The following is a 24,243-nucleotide window of genomic DNA, read 5'->3' as shown; positions in this document are numbered from 1 at the left end:
AACATTGGCCCTTTACAAGTGTAAATAGTTATCACCCAGCATTGTAAAAACCTACAATTACTAGCACCGACATAATGTCAGCTTTACTCTTTCAGTTGTGCCAACAGAAGCAAAAACAAGTTTCAAGGTCAACGCGAAACACTTGCTTTCTGTTTTACTGGAATTCCCAAATCTGTGGGTTTTCAGGAACAAAAAGTTGCAATTTAAACAGGATGTTGTTCTGACTGTGCCAGTACTTCCATATTAAACTCAAGGCAACAGCCATCAAACACCAGCTCTCTCCATTTGCTACACTGCAGTGGAGAAACTCAACACTGAAAAACATTTCAATAGAAACACCAAACAGCTGACCATTGCCCATCAGCGACAGGAGGAGGCCACTAGGTCTAGTAAGGTGACTTGCCCCAAAGCTGGAGAAATCACAACAACGCATCCAAAATGTGGCTTTGTAAATGGAGAAGGAAAGCTGCCATCCTCCTCAGCCACTTGCAATGTCAATTCAAAAGGTACTCTCATACCCAGAACTTTAACTCTGAATGCACATTTCACTTACTTATGGGGCAGCACGGCGGCACAGTGGTTAGCACTGCTGCGTCACAGCACCAGGGACTTGGGTTCGATCCTGGCTTGGGTCATTGCAAGTGCAAAGTCTGCACATTCTCCCCGTGTCTGCATGGGTTTCCTCCGGATGCTCCGGTTTTCTCCCACAGTCCGAAAGACATGCTGGTTCAGTGCATTGGACGTGCTAAATTCTCCCTCAGTGTACCCGAACAGGCTAGGAGTGTGGCAACTAGGGGATTTTCACAGTAACTTCATTGCAGTGTTAATGTAAGCATACTTGTGACTAATAAATAAATTTCAAACAATTTAATTAAGTTAAAAGTTAAAGTTTATTTATTTGTTACACGTAGGCTTCCATTAACACTGCAATGAAGTTACTGTGAAAATCTCTTAGTTGCCACACTCCGGCGTCTGCTCAGGTACGCTGAGGGAGAATTTAGCATGGCCAATGCACTTAACCAGCACGTCTTTGGATTGTGGCAGGAAACCAGAGAACCCGGAGGAAACCCACGCAGACACGAGGAGAATGTGCAAACTCCGCACAGACAGTGACCTAAGCTGGGAATCGAACCCGAGTCCCTGGCGCTGTGAAGTAGCAGTGCTAACGACTGTGCCACTGTGCTGCCCCTTAATTAAAAGGACTAAACTGAACCCAAGCAGAGTTGGAGCTGATATAATTGTAGAATCTTACAAAACAGGAAGCTATTCGGCCCATTGCAACCGTGTGCCATTTCTCTGCTCTTTCCCCATAGCCCTGTTAACTCCTCATTCTTGAGTACTTACCCAATTCCTTTATGAAAGTTCCTACTGAAACTCGTTCCAGATCACAACAACCGGGACTCAAAAGGCTTTCTCCTCATCTCCCCTATTTTGCCAATAACCTCTTCCTTTTATCTTAAGTTCTACTCTGCGTCTCACTTATCTCCAATTTCACTCTTAACAACTCGCAAAGAGAAATACTGGCAGATTATTTGATGGCTGAGATGAACGGGCGAATCTGTGGATTTCATTACGGCAGGTTTGAGGTTAACTACCTTGGATCCAGAGAGAATAAACAGGGGACTTTCTAAATGGTGAAATGCTAGAAACAGTGGAGGCCGAAGAGATGAGAAGCCGAGGGAGACAGATCATTAAAATCCTCATGAACAGGTCAAAAAAATAACCAAAAAGCCTCTTGGAGTGCTAGCCTTTCTATCTATGGGGGTAGAATACAGGAGGGGAGAAGTCACACTTCAGCTATACAAGTTCCTAGGGTGACCACGCTTGGAGTTACTGCTTCAATACTCACCTGCTTTATCCAGGTATGATGTGGAGATGCCGGCGTTGATCTGGGGTAAACACAATAAGTAGTCTCACAACACCAGATTAAAGTCCAACAGGATTATTTAGTAGCAAAAGCCACTAGCTTTCAGAGTACTGCCCCTCCGTCAGATGAGTGACGAAGGGGCAGCGCTCCGAAAGCGAGTGGCTTTTGCTACCAAATAAACCTATTGGATTTTAACCTGGTGTTGTGAAACTTCTTACTGAGCTTATCCAGATATATTCATGGGAATTGAGCATCGAGAGAGGATGATCATTGCCCTCGACTTCAGTACTAAGGAGATCACCAGGGCAAAGATCAGTGCAGTCAAAGGGAAAAGTCTACAGCGACTAGGTTTGTTTGGCAGTTGGCAGGGTGGCACAGTGGTTAGCACTGCTGCCTCGCAGCTCCAGGAACCCGGATTCCATCCCTGGCTCAGGTCACTGTCTGTGTGGAGTTTGCACATTCTTCCCATGTCTGCATGGGTTTCGTCCAGATGCTCCAGTTTCCTCCCACAATCCGAAAGATGTGCGGGTTAGATGGATTGACCATGCTCAGTGTCAGGAGGACTAGCTAGGGTAAATGCATGGGGTTAAAGGGTTAGGGTCAGGTGGGATCGTGGTCGGTGTAGACTCAATGGGCCAAAATGCCCCTTTCTGCACTGTAGGATCCACTGTAACTTCCTGATTCCGCAGCACCTCTTTAATGTTTACAAAGCTCCCAGCTGAATGTTCGCACAGTGAACGGATGCGGCTGCAAGAACACTAATGAAAGACGGGGAGATCCATCGCAATGGCATCCCTACCATCTCACTGTGGTTGCAGTGTATGTTACCTGTAGAACCCATTAAATACTCAATGTCCTCTTCGTCTGTGATCCGTGTTGGCTAACCTTCGTTGGTTCCCATTTCAGTAACACCTTGATTTCTATATTCTCACATCCTTGTTCTTAAATCTTTGTCCCTCCCCCTCTCTGTCAACTCCTTCTACCTTACACCCTCTGCGACCTCTGCGCTCCTCCAATTCCGGCCTCTTACATTATTCCTGGTTTCTAGCTGGCAACCGTGCCCTTAGCTACCTAAGCCCGGAGCTCTGGAATTCCTGCCCTAAAGCTCTCCACCTCCCTCTCCCCAGACAACTACCCCCGCCCCTCCCCCCCCCCCCAAACAATCCTTAAAAGCTACCTCTGACCAGACCTATTCCAACAAACCCACATATCTACCCTGCTAATCCCCCTGACACTAGGGTTAATTTAGCGTGGCCAATCAACCTAACCTGCACATCTTTGGACTGTGGGAGGAAACCAGAGCACCCAGAAGAAATCCACACAGAAGCAAGGAGAATGTGCAAACTCCACACAGACAGCGACCCAAGGCTGGGATTGAACCTGCCCTGGCGCTGTGAGGCAGCACTGCTAACCACTGTGCCACCATGCGCAGTGCTTCAGTCACTAACAGCTGACATCAGCATTAAATATATTTTGTACTTGGTTACCCGCTGACCATATACTCCTGTTTATAGACCAGTCTGTCTGGAAAGTTTCATGGAATCCAATAATACTGTGGCAGTGGAGTCCTCGAAACACTGCAGCTTTTAATAATGTCGTAAAATAATTATCACGCCTTCTTACCCAGTTTGCTTGGTGCTGATCTCATATTGCTCAACTAAAAATATCTCAAGCACATGTCAAAAGAGAAAAATATATAAAACTGTGCACTGTACCAGTAAACAGATTAAATATATGACTCTTATTTCAGGCTAATGCCATCTATAATGGGAATCCAACATCTTTAATAGGCCAACCATAAAGATATCCTTCCTTTTCAATTATAGAATCATTTCCACGCACTTTAGAACAGTGGATTTGGCAACAGAATTAACTGTGTGGTCTTTCCTGTCCTTCCTTCCTGGTCAACTTATCCATATAATAATCTTGCTTCAAACTTAAAGCAGTTGCAAGGAAAGAGAAAAGGTTCCCTTTTCTCAAAATTCAGCCACATCTTGGTGCTTATTAGTGTGGGGAAGTGATGGCGTAGTGGTATTATCACTAGACTATTAATTCAGAAATTCAGCTAATGTCCCGAATTGAATGCTGCCACGGCAGATGGCGGAATTTGAAATCAATTTTTTTTTAAATCTGGAATGAACAATCTACCGATGACCATGAAGCTATTGTTGATTGTTGGAAAAACCCATCTGGTTTGCTAATATCCTTTAGGGAAGGAAATCTGCCATCCTTACCTGATCTGGCCTACTTATGATTCCTGAGCCACAGCAATGTGGTTGACTCTCAACTGCCCACTGAAATGGCCTAGCAAGCCACTCAGTTCAAGGGCAACTAGGGGTGGGCAGTAAGTGCTGGCCAATCAGTGATGTCCATGTTCCATAAATGAATAAAAATAAAACTGCATGTGGCTATTATCCCAACAGGAAATCAGTTGCTGTTGGACAGGCATCCTGTAATCCCCTAACTAATACTAATCTAACAGCACCCTACACAAAGCAGCCCTGGTGATAAAAGCGATTTGCTTTCAGACAAAGTCTGTCAGCTTTTTTGGCACAACAGTTTGCACGTGTCGCTGTAAATCCCCAGAATTGCTTAGCTTTGCATTCCCCAATATCACATCTATAAAGCTGCAATTTTGCCTCAAAACGAAGGCTAATAAATTGGTCTGTGAGCGGCCAACTGTCTCTGATGCTGTCGATTAAATCACATTGCAAGGAGCAAAGCCAAGTGGGTTAAACAAAGGGGAATTTGACAGTTAGCATAGCAGACTAATCATTGCTCATCTCCTTGTTATCACAATTATCTAATCGGTTAATGTAACCGCACAAACTCACCCGAGTTTCCACTCTTTCTCAGGCAGCACACCTACGGCGGTGTATGGGATTTAAGATTCAAATTCCCAAGATTTATTTTGGAAAATGATATAATACAAGATGCATTACTAGGCCTAACCAAGTGAGCTAAAAAATGCAAATCTAGAAGGATAACTATGCCCAGGGGGCTGCAAGGAAATGAATCAGTAACCATCTAATCCCTGAAACAAAATCATTTTCCTTTAAGTAATTGAAACCTCTTTTACAGTAAGTTTCACAGCACATTTCTTAACATAGCAGCACTATTCCATTATATTTTTAGTGTTTGAGAGTAAATATAAAAATGCCAAATTGCAATTATCAATAGAAGATCATCCTTGGCATTTCACTGTCCCCGATATTGCATGTGCCACACACACATACACACCATGGGCTTACCTTGACATGTTTAATGTTGAAATGCGGAATTGAATTAAATTTCCTGTGGTCTCTCCCTGTCCGAGAAGGATTAAAATGCTGAATTACAAAGAGGGTAATGTCAACCTTGCTTCCTGAAGCGCTGACCGGAAAATATTGCTTGCTCGTTCTTCGCAGATCAAGGGCTGAATCAAAATAACCAATTTTTTTTTTGAAACTTCCCATTCTGAAAGGAACGATGATTCATCGTTCGAATTTTCTGTTACCCTGCACCACTTCTGCAATAAATAAAAAAGGAAGTGGTTTTGCTTAATTTCTAGTCAATCTGTCACATCGCGAAAAAAGAACACCAGAAAGTTGAAAACTTCAGCAAGAATGATCATAAAAAGAGAGGCACACACCAGGCAGTCAGCTTGCAATGTTGATTCATTGCATCTGCCACCTCTATTCTTTGCATTATGTTTTCTGTGTTACGTGTACATTTCCGTTACTCATCTGTATTTACGATATACTCCTCTGCTAACCCTTTCTGACTCCTTCCCAAAACCCAATACTAATGCCATAAAGTCATTCCAACATCTGCCCTGGATTAAACTGTCAATAAAATGCTCAACCTCACAGGCATACACGTGCTTCATGTAGGCAGTAAACCCATCCCTGAAAGCTGAAAATATGAAAAGGTTTCTAAAGTAATTTCCACCATGAAGATGGAAGAATGAAACAAGGGCGATGTTATTATTGGCAACTGCATTGCATAAAGAAAATTCCCTTCAACGTAGCAAGCAAGATACAGAAAATAAAACATGTCAGTGGAATGCATTATTAAATCAGTGAAACTTGTGATTAAATCTTTCTTGGAAAAATACAGATTGACCTTGCATCTGCCATGGGAGTGAGTTGTACCAACATTCAGTTTTTTACGTGACGGTTTTGTATGATCACTGCTTTAGAAACATAGGGTGGAATTTTACCAGCACATCCACCCGAGGTTCGTACAATCCCACCCGAGGCCAACAGAGAATGCCGTTCTCCAAGCCTCGCCCGCCCCCAGAGCGGGCATGCCGGTAGAATTCCAGCCATGGAAACTAGAGGCAGGAGTTGGCCATTTGGTCCATTAGGAATGAGCAAAGAAAAACTTTATTTTACTTTTGATGACATGTATGTCCCATTAAACAAAACTGATGAGAGTTTCTTCATGCGCAAGAAACCGGAATTGGAGGAACGCTGGAATCTCAGAGAGTTGCAGAGCTGGAGAGTTAGAAAAGTCAAGGGGAGGGAAGGTGGGTGGGTAGGTGAGGAGGGAGTGGGGGGAGGAGAAGGGGGAGGTACAGATGGGCCAGGTCTTGGAGAGATTTGAAAACAAGGATGACAGAACAGACATGGTAACAGAAATCTCATTCCAAAGGTTCCAACAGTCATGACTGCCATCATTTCTTTTAGAATTAGAGGCCATTCAGCCCATTGAGTATACACTGACTTTTCTGACAGAGCATCAGAACCAGGCCCTCTCCCCCATCCTCCTCAGCATTCCATCCAGGTCCACACCTGCTCTTTTCTTGTAACTGCATGTATTTACCTGATTTAGTAACCCCCCCAAACCTACACATCTTGGGTCACTAAGAGGCACTTTAGCGTGGCCAATCCACCTAACCTGCACATCTTTGACTTCTTCAACTTCTTCAACTTCTACATCTTGGATTGACACAAGCGATTGCACTAAATAATGGTACATTTCTAACCACATACCCTCTTTATGCCCATTTTGCGGTGGGAAAATGCCATAAAAGCGGCTAGTGTGAATGGTGCGGTTTTTGCAAATGCCACAATTTTATAGCGCCCACATTGCCTGCAGTCAGCTTCTTACCGGAAATGGGCAAGAGGCTGAATAATTTATTCAAATTTATGCAAATAGTTATCTACATGTGTTTAGCGAGCCAGTGTTCAATCATCTGCGCTCGCTTGTCTTTACGGCCTCGCTGGGAGAGGGTCTCTCTGAGGAGGAAAGCACCTGCTCTCCATGAACAGGAAGCAGTTGTGTTGGCCTTGCTGGTGGAACCGGAAGCCATTGAAGCACTCCCCCCCTTCCCCGAGAGGCTGAGTACAAGGCGGGGGCAAGGTGAGAGGGGAAATACAGATAGATAGAATCATAGAATCCCTACATTACAGAAGGAGGCCATTCAGCCCATCCAGTCTGCACCAACAACAATCCTGTCCAGGCCCTATCACCATAATTCCACACATTTACCCTTCTTCTTCACCCTGCTAATTCCCCTGACACTAAAGGGCAATTCAGCATGGCCAATAAACCTAGTCCTTTGAAGTGTGGGAGGAAACCGGAGCAGCCGGAAGAAACCCACGCAGGCACAGGGAGAACATGCAAACTTCACACACACAGTGACCCAAGCTGGGGATGGAATTCTGGTCCCTGGAGCCATGAGGTAACAGTGCTAACCACCGTGCCACCTGTAACAGAGTTAAGGAGCTGGATTTTTTACCTCTTCTATTGGGACAGGTTCGGAGGCAGGAACAGAACCAAAATTGGTGAAGACCCCTTTGGATTGGCTGCATGTGGAAAGCAGCGGCAGTGGCTTTGTGCATAGCAAGCTCCCACAAACAGCGATGTGATAGTGACCAGGTAATCTGTTTTACCTGATGCTGGTTCAGGGATAAATATTAGCCCCAGGACACTGGGAAGAACTATCCCTGCTCTTGTTTAAAAATAGCACGACGGGATTGTTTATGTCACAGTGCTGATCTAATCCTTTTGCAATTCTTGCGAAAAGGAATGGATCTAGAACATCAACTCTGTTTCTCTCTCCACAGCTGCTGCCTGGTCAGCTGAGCCTAACAACAACCTACATTTACATGGCAACTCAAAAACAGTAAAAATCCCTACGGTGCTTCACAGGAGCAACGATCAGGAAAATAACCGGGACCGAGCCTCTCGTGGAGATATCTAGGGCACTGGGTCAAAAGCTTGGTCAAAGAGTTGGGTTTTGAAAGAGCATCTAACAGGAGGATAAAGAGATGGAGAGGTTTAAGCGGGAAATTGCAGAGCACAGGGCCTAGGACAGTTAACTGCAGATGAACATTGGTGTGGAGGGAATATGGAATGCCCAAAAGCCCAGAATTGGACGCCAACTCCATATCGTTTGTAGGCCTGTAGTCTGAGGCCTTTTTTTTCAGTCTGAACTCATTCAAATCATCACTTTGAGTCATCTCCAGCCGTAAACAAGACTCAGATTGCCAACCTATATGACACTCGTTAGGTCAATTATTAAAAAAAGACACTCGACCTGAAACTGTTCCTGATTGTGAGCTGAACAGGGGAATAAACATAAATGAACTGGACTTCAGCTTGGTTCTATTTATATCAGGCAAGTAAAATGCTGCAATATGAGGTTATTTTAAGTATCTACCTTGCAGAATTTATTATGTGTATTTAACAATCCTAGAGAGATTCCAAATGTGAGGAAATAAAACCTATGACTCAAAAAGAAAATCCACATGATCGGACCATAGTTGGGAGCCGGGGAGGGGTGGGGGGGTGGGGGTGGTTTCAGTACATTCCTCTGAAAGATAGCCTGGTTGCAATCAAGAAAATGCGGTATGGTGCACAGGAATAAAATAAGATTTTACTTAAGGTCTGTCTACGCAAGTGAACACAGACATTTCATAAACACCGGCACTCCCATCAGTAAATACGTCAGTGCTTTCAATTAACCTACAATAATAGTATTCACATCCTATTGGCTGGCTGAGTGCGTGCAGGTTGAGTATTCCATCCTTGTGGTATGTCAGTAACCACAGTTTCAAAACAATACATATTGTTAACAGCGTTTTCGTTTTCAGATCCAAACTGAGAGGTTATAACTATTAGAAAAGACTGAACAGGCCATAGCTTTCTCCCTCTGGAAAGGAGCCAGGAGTGGAGGGTAACCTGACTGCAGTGACCTCAGCGAGGTGGGCTCCTTGGAGTATGAGCTCCCTGATTGAGGTAATGACGGCCTGCCCAATCAGGGAGTCTCACCTGTGTGTATCATAGAATCCCTACAATGCAGAAGGAGGCCATTCGGTTCACTGAGCCTGCACCAACAACAATTCCACCCAGGCCTTATCCCCACATCCCCACTTATTTACCCTGCTAATCCCCTGACACTAAGAGTTAATTTAATATCACCAATCAACTGAACCCGTACATCTCTGGACTGTGAGAACAAACTGGAGCACCCAGAGGAAACCCATGCAGAAGCGGGGAGGACATGCAAACTCCACACAGAGTGACCCAAACTGGGAATCAAACCTAGGTCCCTGGCACTATGAAGCAACAGTGCTAAACCATTATTTCACCGTGCCGCTAATGAGCACTGTCAGGGCTACTGACATTCCAGATTCTGACTTTATACCTGAAACGCTCTTAGGGATGGATATATAGGTGGCATAGTGGCACAGTGATTAGCACTGCTGCCTCACAGTGCCAGAGACCCAGGTTCGATTCATGGCTTGGGTCACTGTCTGTATGGAGTCTGCACATTCTCTCTGTCTCTGCGTGGGTTTCCTGCGAGTGCTCCGGTTTCCTCCTGAAAGATGTGCTGGTTAGGTGCATTGGCCGTGCTAAATCCTCCCACCTGAGCAGCCACTGGAGTGTGGCAACTAGGGGATTTTTGCAGTAACTTCATTGCAGTGTTAACGTAAGCCTACTTGCGACACTAATAAATAAACTTATAAGATAATCACCAGTCAATCCAATAGGGAGTTTAGGAGATACATCTTTGCTCAGAGAATGGTGGAACTTGCTACCACAGTGAGCGATTGAGGCATTTAAGGAGAAGATAGATAACTAAATGAGGGATCCAAGAATAGAAGGCTGGGGTGAGGTGAAGAGATGAGGAAGGACATTTGTGTTGAGCACAGATGCCACATGGACCAGATAAGCCGAATGGCCTGTTTTTGTACTGTACATCATATATAATCAATTCTTTTTCACTTCATGCATCTTGCTACACTGAAAAATAACCAGCCAGAAATAAAAGACTAAATTTGAAGAACACATTTCATTCTACTCTCAATGCTTCCAAAGTATTTCACAATCATTTCTATCCCCCGATGCACGTTCGTCAGGAAGCTGTTGGGACATCAACTGTATTAAATTTTGATGAATCTTTTTAACAGAATGCGCTCGCTTTGTCTATTTCTTTACATCATTCCCATGGAAACCCCGAGGGAATGAAATTGCAGCAGGAATTTTCAGAATCCACAAAATATTCTCGTAGTGGAGCACTGATTTCCAGAAACTGCGTTAGAATTGTTATTGCTCGGGCGGAATGAGTAAAGTCTCAAGTCAACCAGGAACACACTCGTTCTGCAGACTCTAAACCCATGGCTGGAATTCTCCGACCTCGCCGCGACTGGGATTCTCTGGTCCTGCTGCTGTCAACGGAGATCTGGCGGAGTGCTGGGTTTTCCATTCTTGCGGAGGCAGGGAGCGCGAGACCGGGAAATTCTGGCCACTGTCTCTCTCTCTAATTAGTAGGAAGCAGTCTTCCAGGCAAGTGTCGGGGGGGGGGAAGGGTGCAGATAAGAAGAACCTGCATTTATATAGCGCCTTTCACTAAATCAGGATATCACAAAGCACCTCACAGCAAATGAAGTGTTTTTTTTGAGGTGTTGAAACTGTTGGAATATAGGACGCCAATTTGCACACAGCAATGTGGAAATAACCAGACATTATTTTTTGAGTGATATTGTTGAGGGATAAATATTGGCCATGTCACTGACGTTAACGCCCCTGGTCTTCTTCAAAGTAGTCTATTGGGATCTCTTACATCCACCACAGTAACTTAATTGCAGTGTTAATGTCAGCCTACTTGTGACATTAATAAATAAACCGTAAACTTTTAAAACTTTAAAGGGAGTCTCGTTCAATGCCAGTGTAAAATCTGTCCATGTGGGCCAGAATTATAAAGGGACTCTTTATAGAACAAAGAACAAAGAACAACCCATGAACTAAAAGGGCAGCACAATGGCACAGTGGTTAGCCCTGCTGCCTCACAGCACCAGGGACCCGAGTTCGATTCCCGACTGTCTGTGCAGAGTCTGCATGTTCTCCCAGTGCCTGCGTAGGTTTCCTCTGGATACTGTGTTTCCCTCCTACACTCCAAAGATGTGTAGGTTAGGTTAATCAACCATGCTAAACTGATCCTAGTTTCAGTGGGAATAGCAGGGTAAATGTATGGGGTTATTTGGATAGGATAGGGTCGTGGTCGGTGCAGGATCGATGGGCTGAATGGCCTTCTCCTGTCCTGCAGGGATTCTACGATAATTTCTCCCAAATATCACAGAGAAGGAGCATTCATTGTGCACACATGCGCAGAATTCCAAACAAAGTTGTTCCGTTTCCCAACTCCTCCAATTCCAGAACGCAGTCAGAACAGTAAAATTTCATTGGTGAAATCTTACTAACTCAACGCAGGCCGGGGAACCAATACCGACCTTTTCTGATCATTGCAGTCGCCAGTCATCTCGGCGATAGGACGGGGGTTCACAGAATTGTTACAGCACATGAGGCCATTCAGCCCATCATGTCTGTGTTTGCCCTCCAAATGAGCAAAGGGCAACTGAGGCCTTGGCTTAACGTCTCACCCAAAGGACGGCATCACTGACAGGACAGCACTTACTCAGTAATGCATGGACATCAGCATTGATGTTGATGTTCAAGGCCTTGGGTGGACACCTTCCATCTGGGACTAAGTCCCATGGCGGGGTGGGAAGTGGCGTGTTTCCCACTATGGCAGTTGGCCGGGAAGTATGCCAAATCCTCCGACCCCGATCTCATTGATTGTACACTCAGTGGGGGCGGGGTTACTCTGTATTCAGTGACAGGGAAGGCTGGTGATGTGTGATCCATTGTCCTATCCTTGTGCCATACTGAAAAGGCACCCAACATCACTGACCCACTACTGAAGAAAGAAGGTGGATCTTCGGAAAATGAAGATGAATCTGCAAGAGTACTCTTAGACTGGACGATGGACCCCCAAAAAACAAACCTGGATCTCCAGGAACATTCTGAGGTTGGAAGATGGACACCCCCTCAATGACAGCAAATTTGGAAGGTCCATCTGCAGAATGCCCTCCCACGCATTGTGTTCCAGGGTCCATGGTTGCGGGCAGACTCCATCCTGAACTCCGGAAGCAGCCCCAGGCATTGTTCAGGTGAGTCCCAACATCCGCACTAGTGTCTTTTCCTGATGGCACCACAGAGAATCAGGCAAGAATGATTGGGCCTTCACCTGAGTCCCATTAACAGGATACAAATAAGGTTCACACCAGCCTCCAGCGGGATTCCCAATCCGCCACAGCAGCACCAGTGGAAGATCCAGTAGGAAATTCATGCTGGATTAAAACCAGTTGTGAGACCACCCTTTGAATTCTTCCTCATCATCTGCCATTGAATCTGCCGGTGAGGGCATGGGAGAATTCCGTCCCCAGAGTGGAATGTGACCCCCATACCCTTCTGCAGCGGAGAGGGGAGAGCTACCAACTGAGCCACAGCTGGCCCACAAAGGAAGAAAAGCACAGAAGATAGTAGCTATAAGGAGAGATTGGATAGCTAGGGTTATTTTCCTTGGAACAAAAGCTGAGAGATGACGTGATAAAGGGGTACAAAATTATGAGGGAGAGAGATAGAGTGGACAGGATAGAATTGTTTCCCTTGGTGGAGAATTATAGAACCAGGGGACATGGATTCAAGATAAGTAGCAGTAGGTGTAGAGGGGACATGAGGAAGAACATTTTTACACAGAGGGTGATGGGTATTTGGAATTCGCTGCCCGAGTTGGTGGTGGAGACAGAGACACTAAACTCTTTTAAAAAGTACCTGAATCTGTACCTTAAGTGTTGTAAGTTACAGGGTATGGGCAGGGTACAGGAAGATGGGATTAGAAACAGTGCCTGGGTGGTCCTCGGGCTGGCACCGACAAGATGGGCTGAATGGTCTCTTTATGTGCTGTAACTTTTCTATGGTTCTAAGAAAAGAGTGGATATAGATATATAGGACCCTGCAAGACATCTTTTCCTGCACTGTTACTCAACACCTCCATGACTCTCCCAAGACAACACTATCCACAGAGGGGAAAGAGGGGATTGTGATGGTGGAGGTGGAATAGTGTGCAGAGCACTAACAGTATAAGTGCTACAGGGCAGTGGGGGAGCAGGAAGTTGTGAGTGATAGGGCTAGAGTTGCAAGCTTGATGAGTTTGGGGAGGTCATTGATGTCCCGTGCAACTAGTTCAGAGTCATTGCTTGTGATATACAACGAGGCTGTTAGTCTACATGCTACATGTGCTCACAGTATTGGGAGAGCCTGTGTTCATGAGATTAAGCTGAGACCTGTTGAGTTGAATGGGCCTCAATCAGTATGAATACATAAGGGCGAATTTTACCGTCCCACCCGCCACGGGAATTTGAGAGGATAAGGAGCTGACAAAGGGTGGGCCATGGGAAGGTCCGTTGACCTCAGGCGGGATTTTCCGGTTTCGGGGTGAGCGAGGGTGGATAATCCCGCTCATGAGGTTCTCAGCAGCAGTCTACACTAACTATCAGAAAGAGCTGGGATGGTAGAAAGAATGTTTTAGAAAGAACGCAGGGCACATTGGCCAGAATGTTATTAGGCACCTTAAGAATTAGATTATGAGCTCAGTTTTCCTAAACAAGGTTGATATTTGATGGGATATAGATTGAGGGTAATTTGATTCTTTTATTTAGTGTTTTGAACATTGTTGAATAGGTAGATAGTGGGAAACTTTTTTCCCATTGGTGGGAAAGGCTAGAATGAGGAGACATAAGCTTAAATTCAGAGGCCAAAAATTCAGGAGAGAAGTTAAGAAACACTTCTTCAAAGGGTCTGAGTGTGGTACCCACTCCCTCAGAAAAGACAGTAGATGCTAATTCAATTATTCATTTTTCGCCTGGGGTTCAGCAGTTTCTTTTGATACATAAAGGAGTAAGGAATATGGAACCTAAATCAGAGGGGATTTCATTCAGAGGGTGGTGAGAATCTGGAATGCACTGTCTGGGAAGGTAGTGGAGGCCAGAACATTTGCAACCTTTATAAAGTATTTGGGTGAGCACTTGAAATATCATAACCTTCAGGGATATGGGACAAGAGCTGGACCATGGGATTAGTGTGCCTTTTGTAGTAGTTATTGTCGGGGTAGGCTCGATGGGCCAAAGGGCTTTTTCTGCACTGTATGACTCTACGACTCTAAGGTAGGTGGATGGAATTGAGATCAGATCAGCCACGATCTCAGTGAATGGAAGAACAGGTTTGAGGGGCCGAGGCACCTTCATCTTACCCTGTATTGCAACCATCTGAGTCGATATAATTTTTTTTAACTGCCCGATCACTCCAGTCCTTAAAATGGAGCTTCTCTATAATTATGTTGGAAGTTGGCTAATCTCAAAGGAAGGAATACCTTATTCATTTCTTTTTGTCATCCAAAATGCAAGGAAATGTTGTTGATTGATTGCAAAAGAACATTTGAACAAAGCAAAATTGAATCTTTAAATCACTGCACTAAGCAGCTTGGAAAACAACCTGTTTTCCCTTACTGAGGTATCACCATACCTTATGTAAGAAACATGCTTTCAGATGGATTGACTAGGGCTCCCATTCAAGCATAAATTCTCCCCACTAAAAGATGTTCTATTTGTGCCCCTCTAGCTCCGCCCCAAATTACTTTGCCCTTTAGGACAACTAAACCAATTGATTTGAGTGTTTATAAAATTGTGTAAAGTTCAGAATCATTTTGTCAGAAATATTAAATGAACATTTCTCTCAGGAAACCTGAATCAATGCTCACGCTTTCTATTGTCATGAAGTATAACCTCCATGCAACCCATTTTAATGCAAGTCAGCTGTTCCATTTTAACACAATTGCTTTCTCCAAAATGCGCAAGTGAAATAGGAGGGTTCACTGAGGTCTGTGAATCTGATGGCACCGCTTTATGAGTTTTCTGCAACGCCTGCCTTCAGTTAGTAGCGCCGGGAGAGTAAGTGCAATCTCACCAAGCAATAACTTCCATTACAGAGGTGTGCTCTGGCACTGCGGAAGTGAACTTTTGGCTGACATCTGGAATGATGCGTCATCCAGTTTCATGTGTGTTTTCTTTCCAATGCTGAAATGGAACACACTGAAGTTGTTCATTCTGATTATTTTTAAAACAATTGAAGGAACGGACCAGAAGTACCAATAAAGCACTGTAATATATAAAACACGCACAACGCATTTACAGGGCAAATGTTCAGGAAATAAAAATACCTCTGTTTCTAAATATCTTTAGGTTCTGCATAATAATCAATTCTTCCTCCTTCTTTAAAGTTATAAGTTTATTTATTAGTCATAAGTAGATTTATATTAATACCGCAATGAAGTTACCGTGAAAATCCCCTCGTCGACACACTTCAGCACCTGTCTGGAGGCAATTTACCATGGCCAATCCACCTTACCTGCACATCTTCAGAGTATGGGAGAAAGCCAGAGCACCTGGAGGAAACCCATGCAGACACAGGGAGAATGTGCAAACTCCACAGAGGCAACAACCAAACCAGGAATTGAATCTAGGTCCCTGGTGCTGTGAGGCATCAGTGCTATTCACTGTGCCACTGTGCTGCCTTTGAATATGTTTTTCAATAATGTGCCATGGCTTTTTGTCTCTTTCTGCCATCATTTCAAGTTTTTTTTTCCTTTTGAAGTCCTTATTAAAGACCTTATTAATTTTTTTTTAAAGGCACAGTTTTTACTCCTTTGGGGCTGTCAGGTAGGGTGCCACAGTGGGACAATTTAGCCTGGCCAATCAACCTAACCCACACATCTTTGGAGTGTGGAAGGAAACCGGAGCACCTGGATGAAACCCACACAGACATGGGGAGAATGTGCAAATTGCACACAAACAGTGATCCAAACTGGGAATTGAACCCGGGTTCCTGGTGCTGTGAGGCAGTAGTGCTAATCACTGTGCCACTGTGCCACCCTGTGTAGCTATTTCTTTAGTTTTCTCCATTCCTACAACCTCCTGACATAACTGTGTGCATCTAATTTGATTTGATTTGATTTAATATTTTCACATGTATTAGAAAGAATACAGTGAAAAGTATTGTTTATTGCGTGCTACACAAAGCATACCATTCATAGCGAAGGAAATGAGAGAGTGCAGAATGTAGTGTTAGCATCATAGCTAGGGTGTAGAGAAAGATCAACTTCGTGTGAGGTAGGTCCATTCAAAAGTCTGATGGCAGCAGGGAAGAAGCTGTTCTTGAATCGACTGGTACGTGATCTCAGACTTTTGTATCTTTTTCCCGACGGAAGAAGGTGGAAGAAAGAATGTCCAGGGTGCGTTGGGTCCTTGATTATGCTGGCTGCTCTTCCAAAGCAGTGAGCAGAGTCAATTCTGACCTCTCAAACTTCCCAGATTTTATCCACTCTGCCATTGGTAATCCGACCTTTAATTGTCTGAACCCTAATTCTGGGCTTTCCATCCTGACCCCCTCTTTCCTCCTTTCAGGCACTTGTTCAAATGTATCCCTGTGATCAAGCTTTCTTTTAGGTGGCTTTATGTCAAATTTTGTTTCATAATATTCCCGTGAAACTCCTTGGGTCCTTTTACCACATAACATGAGGTACAGAATTACAAGTTGTTGTTATACCACATTATCATTATTCACACATCAGAAGCATCAGACACTCATTTTTTTTATTCATTCATGGCACATCACTGGCTGGGCCAGCATTTATTGCTCATCCCTAATTGCCCTTGGAAGGAGTTGAGAATCAACCACATTGCTGTGGCTCTGGAGCCACATGTAGGCCAGACCAGATAAGAACAGCAGATTTCCTTCCCTCAAGGACATTAGTGAACAATAATCGCCAATGGTTGCAGGGTTATCAGTAGGTTCCTAATTCCAGATCTGTTTAATGGAATTCAAATTCCACCAGCTGCCGTGGCGGGATTCGAACCCGGGTCCCCAGAACCTTCACTGAGTTTCCGTATTAATAGTCCAGTGATAATATCACTGGGCCATCACCTCCGCTCCTGAAAACATCAAGTTAGGTGCAAAGTAGCATGATGTTGTCAAGACAGAGGGAATATGTTTTGTCCCCGCTCTTGTCTCTGCCAGAGAAGTTCAAGCAGGAAGTTTCACCAGAGATTTGTAAATGTGATCTTGTCATTGTAGCATTGAGTGTCAGAAATGCTATCTCTGAGATGGGATATTAAATTGCCCTCTAAAAAAAGACTTGCACTTTTCTCCACCACCGGACATCTCAAAATGCCTCACAGGCGTACAAATTCAGTAGACCACTCAGCCCCTTGAGCCTGCACTGCCATTCAATAAAGTCAGGCTGTAACCTCAACCCCACATTCCTGCTACTTCTGACAACCTTTCACCTCATTGCTCATCAAGAGTCTATCTAACTCTGCTTTAAAAGGTATTCAATAACTCCCTGCTTCCACAGTCTTTTGAGGAAGAGAATTCCAAAGATGCATGATTCTCTAGGAGATTTTTGTTTTCCTTGTCTCTGTCCTAAATCAGTCAGAAATCTCATAACACCAGGTTAAAATCCAACAGGTTTATTTGAAATCACGAGTTTTCAGAGCGCTGCTTCTTCAGCAGGTGAGTCCACATCATGTCTGTACTAAATGAGTGACCCCATATTTTTTAAAAAATGAATGAAATACCCTCACTATAGACTATATGGCTGTCTCTGCATGTACATGAAACAGTCAGCGCAGACAAAATGAATGTTTCACTATATCTATCAACAGGACACAGCTGAGTGCCTTTGCTAACAGCAATGAAACTGTAATAAAGACATAAATGAAATACTTTTTTAAAGTGTAGTTACTGTTGTTTAGTGTAGGAAACGCCACAGCTAATTGCACTCAGCCACCCTCCCCTCTCCACAAAGAGCAAGACAATAGTGATGAGACAATAGTTTCTGGTGATACTGTCTGCAACACCGGGGAGTACTCGCCTTTGTTTCTTCAAAATAGCATCACAGAACTTTCTCATCTACCTAAGCGCACAGAGGGGCTTCAATGTCTCATCCAAAAGTAGCACCTCCAGCAATGCAGCACTGCAGTGCCAGCCTTCACTTTTGTGCTCATGCCCTGAGCCAAAAATCCCATCTCGCCCACCCCTGGAATCATGGCGGGAGAGACGGAAAGTTAATGTAACTTTTAAAGGTCTGTTGAGCTCAGATGGAAATTTCCAGCCTCACGGCACATGTGGTTGGAAAACCCAGCCCCTGAGGTGCAAGTTAAACCCAGAACCTTGAGACCTTGTGTGGGAGAGGAGAACTGAGCTCAGCAGGGGGCCAGGAAAATTAGCAGCACCCTCACTGTAGACTGGCTGTCTCTGCATGTACATGAAATAGTCAGCGGAGACAAAGGGAATGTTTTATTATATCAATCAACAGGACACAGCTGAATGCCCTTGCTAACAGCACCAAAACTGTAATAAAGACGTGATTAAGTGACCATTGTCTGAATGGACAGTCCATCCATCACTAAAGAATATGACATTACTGACTGGGTGCGATTAAACTACTATTGTCTCAGGCCTACCCCATTGTGTCACATGTAAATAATTTAAAAGTGTGTATGACCAGAAACAATTAACTTTACTAGAGGTTGTGCCCTATAAAAAAGGCTGACTGTACACAATTGGGCACAGCAGACTGAAGAAGCCTTAGGAATTCTTCAGTGCTCCTCTCCTTATCAATAAGAAGGCAACAAAGGATACATTACTCGTGAACGATGTGTCCAAATATCTGTTTAGTTCCGACACTTGAAGCAAATGAGCTACTGACTAAGCCAGGGCCAAGGTGGACATCACTATCTGAAGAGGAGAAGAATCCTTCTGGTGCTTTGGCCAAGATTTAACCCTCAGCCAAAACTAATGCAAAATCAATACTGTTTTGGGGATCTTGCTTTGCAAAGATTGGTTACTCTATTCCATACATTATGACAGGGACACAGTTTGAAAATATTACCCTGGGTGCATAGCACTACAGTGTGCTCCAAAATGCATCACATAAATACGTTAATTGGCATTAAAACTCACTTGTTCATTACTATCTATGCCAATCTTAGAAAAATAAACTACGGGTCAGTTAGTTTAAACTCAATGGTGGGAAATCTTTTCAAAATGATAATTCTAGACAAAACTAACAGTCGCTTACAAGATTATAAGAAATAGGCCATCAAGTAGGCCATTCTGCCCAGGGAACCTTTACTAGGACCACTGTATTCCTTGGGCTATATTAAGTATCCATACAGAGCTGCACAAGGTAAATTGTTTAAAAATATGCAGATGACACAAAATGTGGAATACTGTGAACTGTGAGGAGGATAGTGTGACTTCAAGAGGGCATAGACAGGCTGGTGGACTGGGCAAACAATCGGCAGATCAAATTTATTGTATAGAAGTATGAAATGATGAGTGAGATTTTCTGGCCTCCCAGCTATGTGTTTCCTGCTGGTGAGAAGTACCATACTGTTTGCTAGCAATGGGATTCTCTGATTCCACCGGTGTCAATGGGAATTTCCATTGACGTCACCCCATGACGGTGGGAAACCTACGGGCAGGGGTGCACTGTCTGCAGGACCGGAGAATCCCGCCAGTGTGAATGGCCAGAGATTTCCAGGTGACATCTTTTGGTGATAAGAACATGGAGACAAAATATAAAGGGTACAATTCTAATGAGCTATAATTGTCTATGGTTCTATGATGGGACAGGGACAGACAGATCTAGGGACATTAGGGTACAGAATTTTGACAGTGGCAGGGCAGCTTGAGAAAGTAATTAAAAAGGCATAAAGGATCCTAAACTATACAAACAGAGCCACGGGTGGGATTATCCAGCCATTCCTGCCAGTGGGATCTTCCAGTCCTGACAATGGCAAACCCCCGGTGGAGGGAGGTGCGGACAATTGGAAGCCCCGTTAATAGCAACTGGACCAGAAGATCCTGCCACCAGCCAACGCTGAGCCCCTTCCAAAACATGCCATGTTTGGGGCGGGGGGGGGGGAGGGCATCCCACACAGTACAAACACAAGGAAGTTATGATGAAATGGTAACCAAGGTTTGTTTGCAGCCTTGGGCTACTGTCTGTGTGGAGTTTGCATGTACTTCCCACATCTGCATGGGTTTCCTCCAGGTGCTCCGGTTTCCTCTCACACTCCAAAGATGTGCAGTTTAGGTTGACTAGCCATGGTAAAATGGCCCTTAGTGTCCAAGGATGTGCAGTTTAGGTTAATTAGCCATGGTAAAATGGTCCTTAGTGTCCAAAGATGTGCAGCTTAGGTTGATCAGCCATGCTAAATTGCCCCTTAGTGTCAGGGGGACTAGCAGGATAAATACATGAGGTTACGAAGATAGGACCTGGGTGGGATTATTGTCGGTGAAGACTTGATGGACTGAAAGGCCTCCTTCTATGATTCTAGGAACTCTGTTTCAATCCCAATTTTTGCTTTGAGTTCTGAGCACTGCACTTTAATGAGGCTGTGAGCTCCTAAGAGAGGGTGCAAAAAGGTTTCACAAACATGGTTCTTGGGATGAGGGATTCCAGTTATGTGGACAGACTGGAGAAGCTGAGATTGTGTTGAGATGAGATTTGATTGAGGTGTTCAGCATCATGAGGAAACTCTTGGATTATCTGCCAGTTATTTATTGACAAAGACATGAAGTGTAGATTATAATTCCCATTTTATGTAGTTGCAATTTGTAACTAGAATCACTTTGCTGGCTAATACAGTATCCAATAAAAGGGCAAAACAGATATGCTTTGGAAAATTATTGAAAGATAAGTAATTGCAGGGAAGGCTGGGGAGGATTGGAACGGATGCAATTGCACTTTAAAAGAGTCAGCACAAACTGAATGGGCGATTGGCTCCCTCGGTGCTGTAATATCGTGAGGTTCTTTAATATTGAATACTATCCTCTGCAGTGCCCTTAGGTACAAGAGAAGTGGAGATGGTGAATGTTGCATATACTTTAACAAGTGTTAACTCTGATTTGCATCAATGAGTGGCAGACAACATTGGTCATCTTGCACCAATGTAAATCAGCAAAAAGCTCAGTAAGGATAGAGTGTTGGATCATTAGCACAGGGTTATATCTGGTGTGACTTTTTATTCCCAGTACAGCTGGTGAATGAAAAGGATAATTATTTCTGGAGGATTATAAATGAAGCTCTGGGTCTGAGATTGTGTTAGTTTAATTCAGATCTCCATTACATTGGCATGAAGTCAGGGGCAGCATGGTGGCACAGTGGTTAGCACTGCTGCTTCACAGTGAAAGGGCCTGGGTTCAATTCCCGCCTTGGTTCTTGGTCACTGTCTGCATGGAGTCTGCACGCTCTCCCCGTGTCTGTGTGGGTTTCCTCTGGGTGCTCTAGTTTCCTCTCACAGTCTAAAGGTGTGTGGGTTAGGTGGATTGGCCAGGCCAAATTGTCCTTTAGTGTCAGTGGATTAGCTAGGTAAAATGTCTGAGGTTAGGGAGATAGAGCCTGAGTGGGATTGTGGTCTGTGCAGGCTCAATGGGCTAAATGGCTTCCTCCTGCACTATATGATTCTAAGTCATTTTGGTAACTTAGTATCCCTACAATACAGAAATAGGTCATTCGGCCCGTCGAGTCTGCACTGACCACAATCCCACCTAGGCCCTACCCCCATATCCCTAAATATTTACCCACTAATCCCTCTAATCTATGCATCTTGGGACACTATGGTCAATTTTAGCATGGCCAATCAACCTAACCCACACATCTTTGGACTGTGGGAGGAAACTGGAGGAAACCCACGCAGACACAAGGAGGATGTGCAAACTCCACACAGAGAGTGACCCAAGCTGGGAATCGAATCCAGATCTCTGGAGCTGTGAAGCAGTAGTGCTAACCACTGTGCTACCCTGCTGCCCAAACCTGAATTTTACTCCACATGCTGTCTGATTCACAATGGTTTCAGTAGCACATTAGCACAGATTGTGCTGTTTAACTTCCAGTATACTGTGAATAAGAACCATATGCTCTTTAGCACATCTGTTCCAGTTGTTAGAGATGTAAAAAATATTGTTCTAAAGATTCAAAGCACAACGGCATTCAAAGCACTTAAACTCAAAACCAGCCGGATAAACAAACATTATTTAAGCTCCCAACACTGACCCAAAGTTAAAAGTACACAGCATCATTCCTCGACATAATCCAAAGCAGTAAAATCTACATGTACAAGGTTCTTTTTAAAAGTCCTTGCGACCCACACAGCACTCAAGGGCAATTGTTAAGATCAGTGTAAATTGCTGTTTAGACAGGACAGAGGAATTCAATATGCAAACTTCCTCCACCTCTCCCCACACGATGAATACACCAAAGGTTCAGTAACGCCTACTGAACTCCATTCACTTCTTGGAGACTAGATTATATTCGCTTGAGCCTCTTTTCTCCCACACATGCAGAGCCGGGGAACCCAGTTTCGAAGCAGTTACTGGAATACCTCAGCATAAATAAACCAGGGTTTAAAACGGGCCATCTGAAGGAAGTCAGAGGGCTACACAACTTGAAGCGAAATGAACTCGAACAGTAGCATAGGTTACTACCCCAAGTATATCTTTTACCCTTCGAAGACAATTTAATGTACTCGTAGCTGTGTACTTGATACTGGGGTGGGGTTGGGAATTTGCATGCAAATCTTAGAAAGAGTAAACCCCCCTCTGCCCAAAAGAAATATATGCGACCTTAGTTAATTCCACACGTTATTGTCCACAAGACAAATAACAGTGAGAAAATCAGATTATTTTCTCCCTTCCTCCACCTTCTAAATGCAATGGATTTTTTTTGTCTAATTGTAAAGTTTAGAAACATTGTTTGTTTTTTTGTTATTTAGCGACCTCCAAGTGTATCCAGATGTTGATACCTTGTCCACACTTAACGTGTTTGGTATGTACGTGTGTGTGTGTGGCAAAGCAGCTCAGATCCATCTCGGAACCAACAGCACTCTGCATCTTCTGTGATCATTTACAAACAGGAATAAGCGCAGTTTTCAAGGATGTATCCACACACATACACACAGCTACAGCAGAAATCACAGAGCGAATTAAAAATAAGTACTGCTCCCCACCCAGTAGGGGACCTTTATCCAGTTCTTCCCCCCCCCCCTTCTCTCTTTCACACACATAAACATAAAGCACTCTATCAATGTATCCCACCCAACATACTTACAGCATAGCTGATGTCCTCCCAACCGCTTGAATTGGTACAAATTTATTCCCCTTTGGCAACAAGAACAGCACAAAATGCACTCCACTAAATATTCAGCAATCTCCAGAGAAACGAAATGTCTTTTTGACGATTAAGTGTACATAAAATCCTGGCCAACCAATCGCCCACCTCCGTGTATTGTATTATATATATATTTAAAAATGCAACTTGTGCGTATTTTTCTGCCTCTGCGTATGTGTGTGTGTGCATCATTTGCAAAGACGTAAGCAGTTTACGTGACACTTTTTATATATCCATCTCGCATTTATAAAGATTTCTCATACGTGAACTAAACGTCGCTGTCTTGCAAAAACCACCAACTTACCGAAGCGCCACTTACAGGAGCAAACATGACCAAATGTAGAGAGGTAGAAATAAAAAAAAACACGACTTGGATTCCGCTGACTTGAATTAACTTTGTAGCTTGTTTGTGTGCAGTTCGGTTGGCGAGAGGTCTTTTCAATGAAAGAGCGACTGCACAGCGTGTGCCCAGTGGGGAGAAGGTTGCAAGTTGAGGATTGCTGTACAATATTTTCTCCTGTTGCTACATTCCTCGTATTGCATTACTGACGTACACTGCAGCCAGCCAGCAGAGTGGCAGGGGGATGGCTATGAGCCCAGCCCAAATTGTTCAGTAAAGTCCCACCCCGCCTTCCACTGTACTTGATCCGCTGTCAACAGGAGCAATTTAGAGAAGGCAGCTTTTAATGACGAAAATTCATCCAGACTCGAAACGTTGGCTCCATCCTCTCCCCACAGATGCTGTCAGACCTGCTGAGATTTTCCAGCATTTTCTGTTTTTGTTTCAGATTTCAGTACCTGCAGTATTTTG

The 24,243-nt window shown here is 44.1% G+C and overlaps 1 protein-coding gene across 5 annotated transcripts in view; it reads right to left on the bottom strand.

Annotated features, from left to right (window-relative positions):
- The window catches only part of znf516 (zinc finger protein 516), a 150,951-nt gene extending 126,964 nt beyond the window's left edge, over positions 1–23,987 (bottom strand). For 3 of the 5 annotated variants that reach the window (XM_080193913.1, XM_080193909.1, XM_080193912.1), the window contains exon 1: positions 23,737–23,987. The gene's annotated coding sequence lies outside the window, so the exon portion shown is untranslated. Of the gene's footprint in view, positions 1–23,372; positions 23,449–23,736 lie in introns of those variants that run through there. The other 2 variants (XM_080193911.1, XM_080193910.1) reach the window with 2 other exon arrangements.
- Between the last annotated feature and the right edge of the window lie 256 nt (positions 23,988–24,243).

Source organism: Carcharhinus amblyrhynchos, chromosome 8 (genome assembly GCF_965287045.1).
Source record: "Carcharhinus amblyrhynchos chromosome 8, sCarAmb.v2.hapA, whole genome shotgun sequence".
NCBI classification, from domain to species: Eukaryota; Metazoa; Chordata; class Chondrichthyes; order Carcharhiniformes; family Carcharhinidae; genus Carcharhinus; species Carcharhinus amblyrhynchos.
The sequence above is the reverse complement of the archived record's forward strand: the minus strand, read 5'-3'. Positions and strand labels throughout refer to the sequence as shown.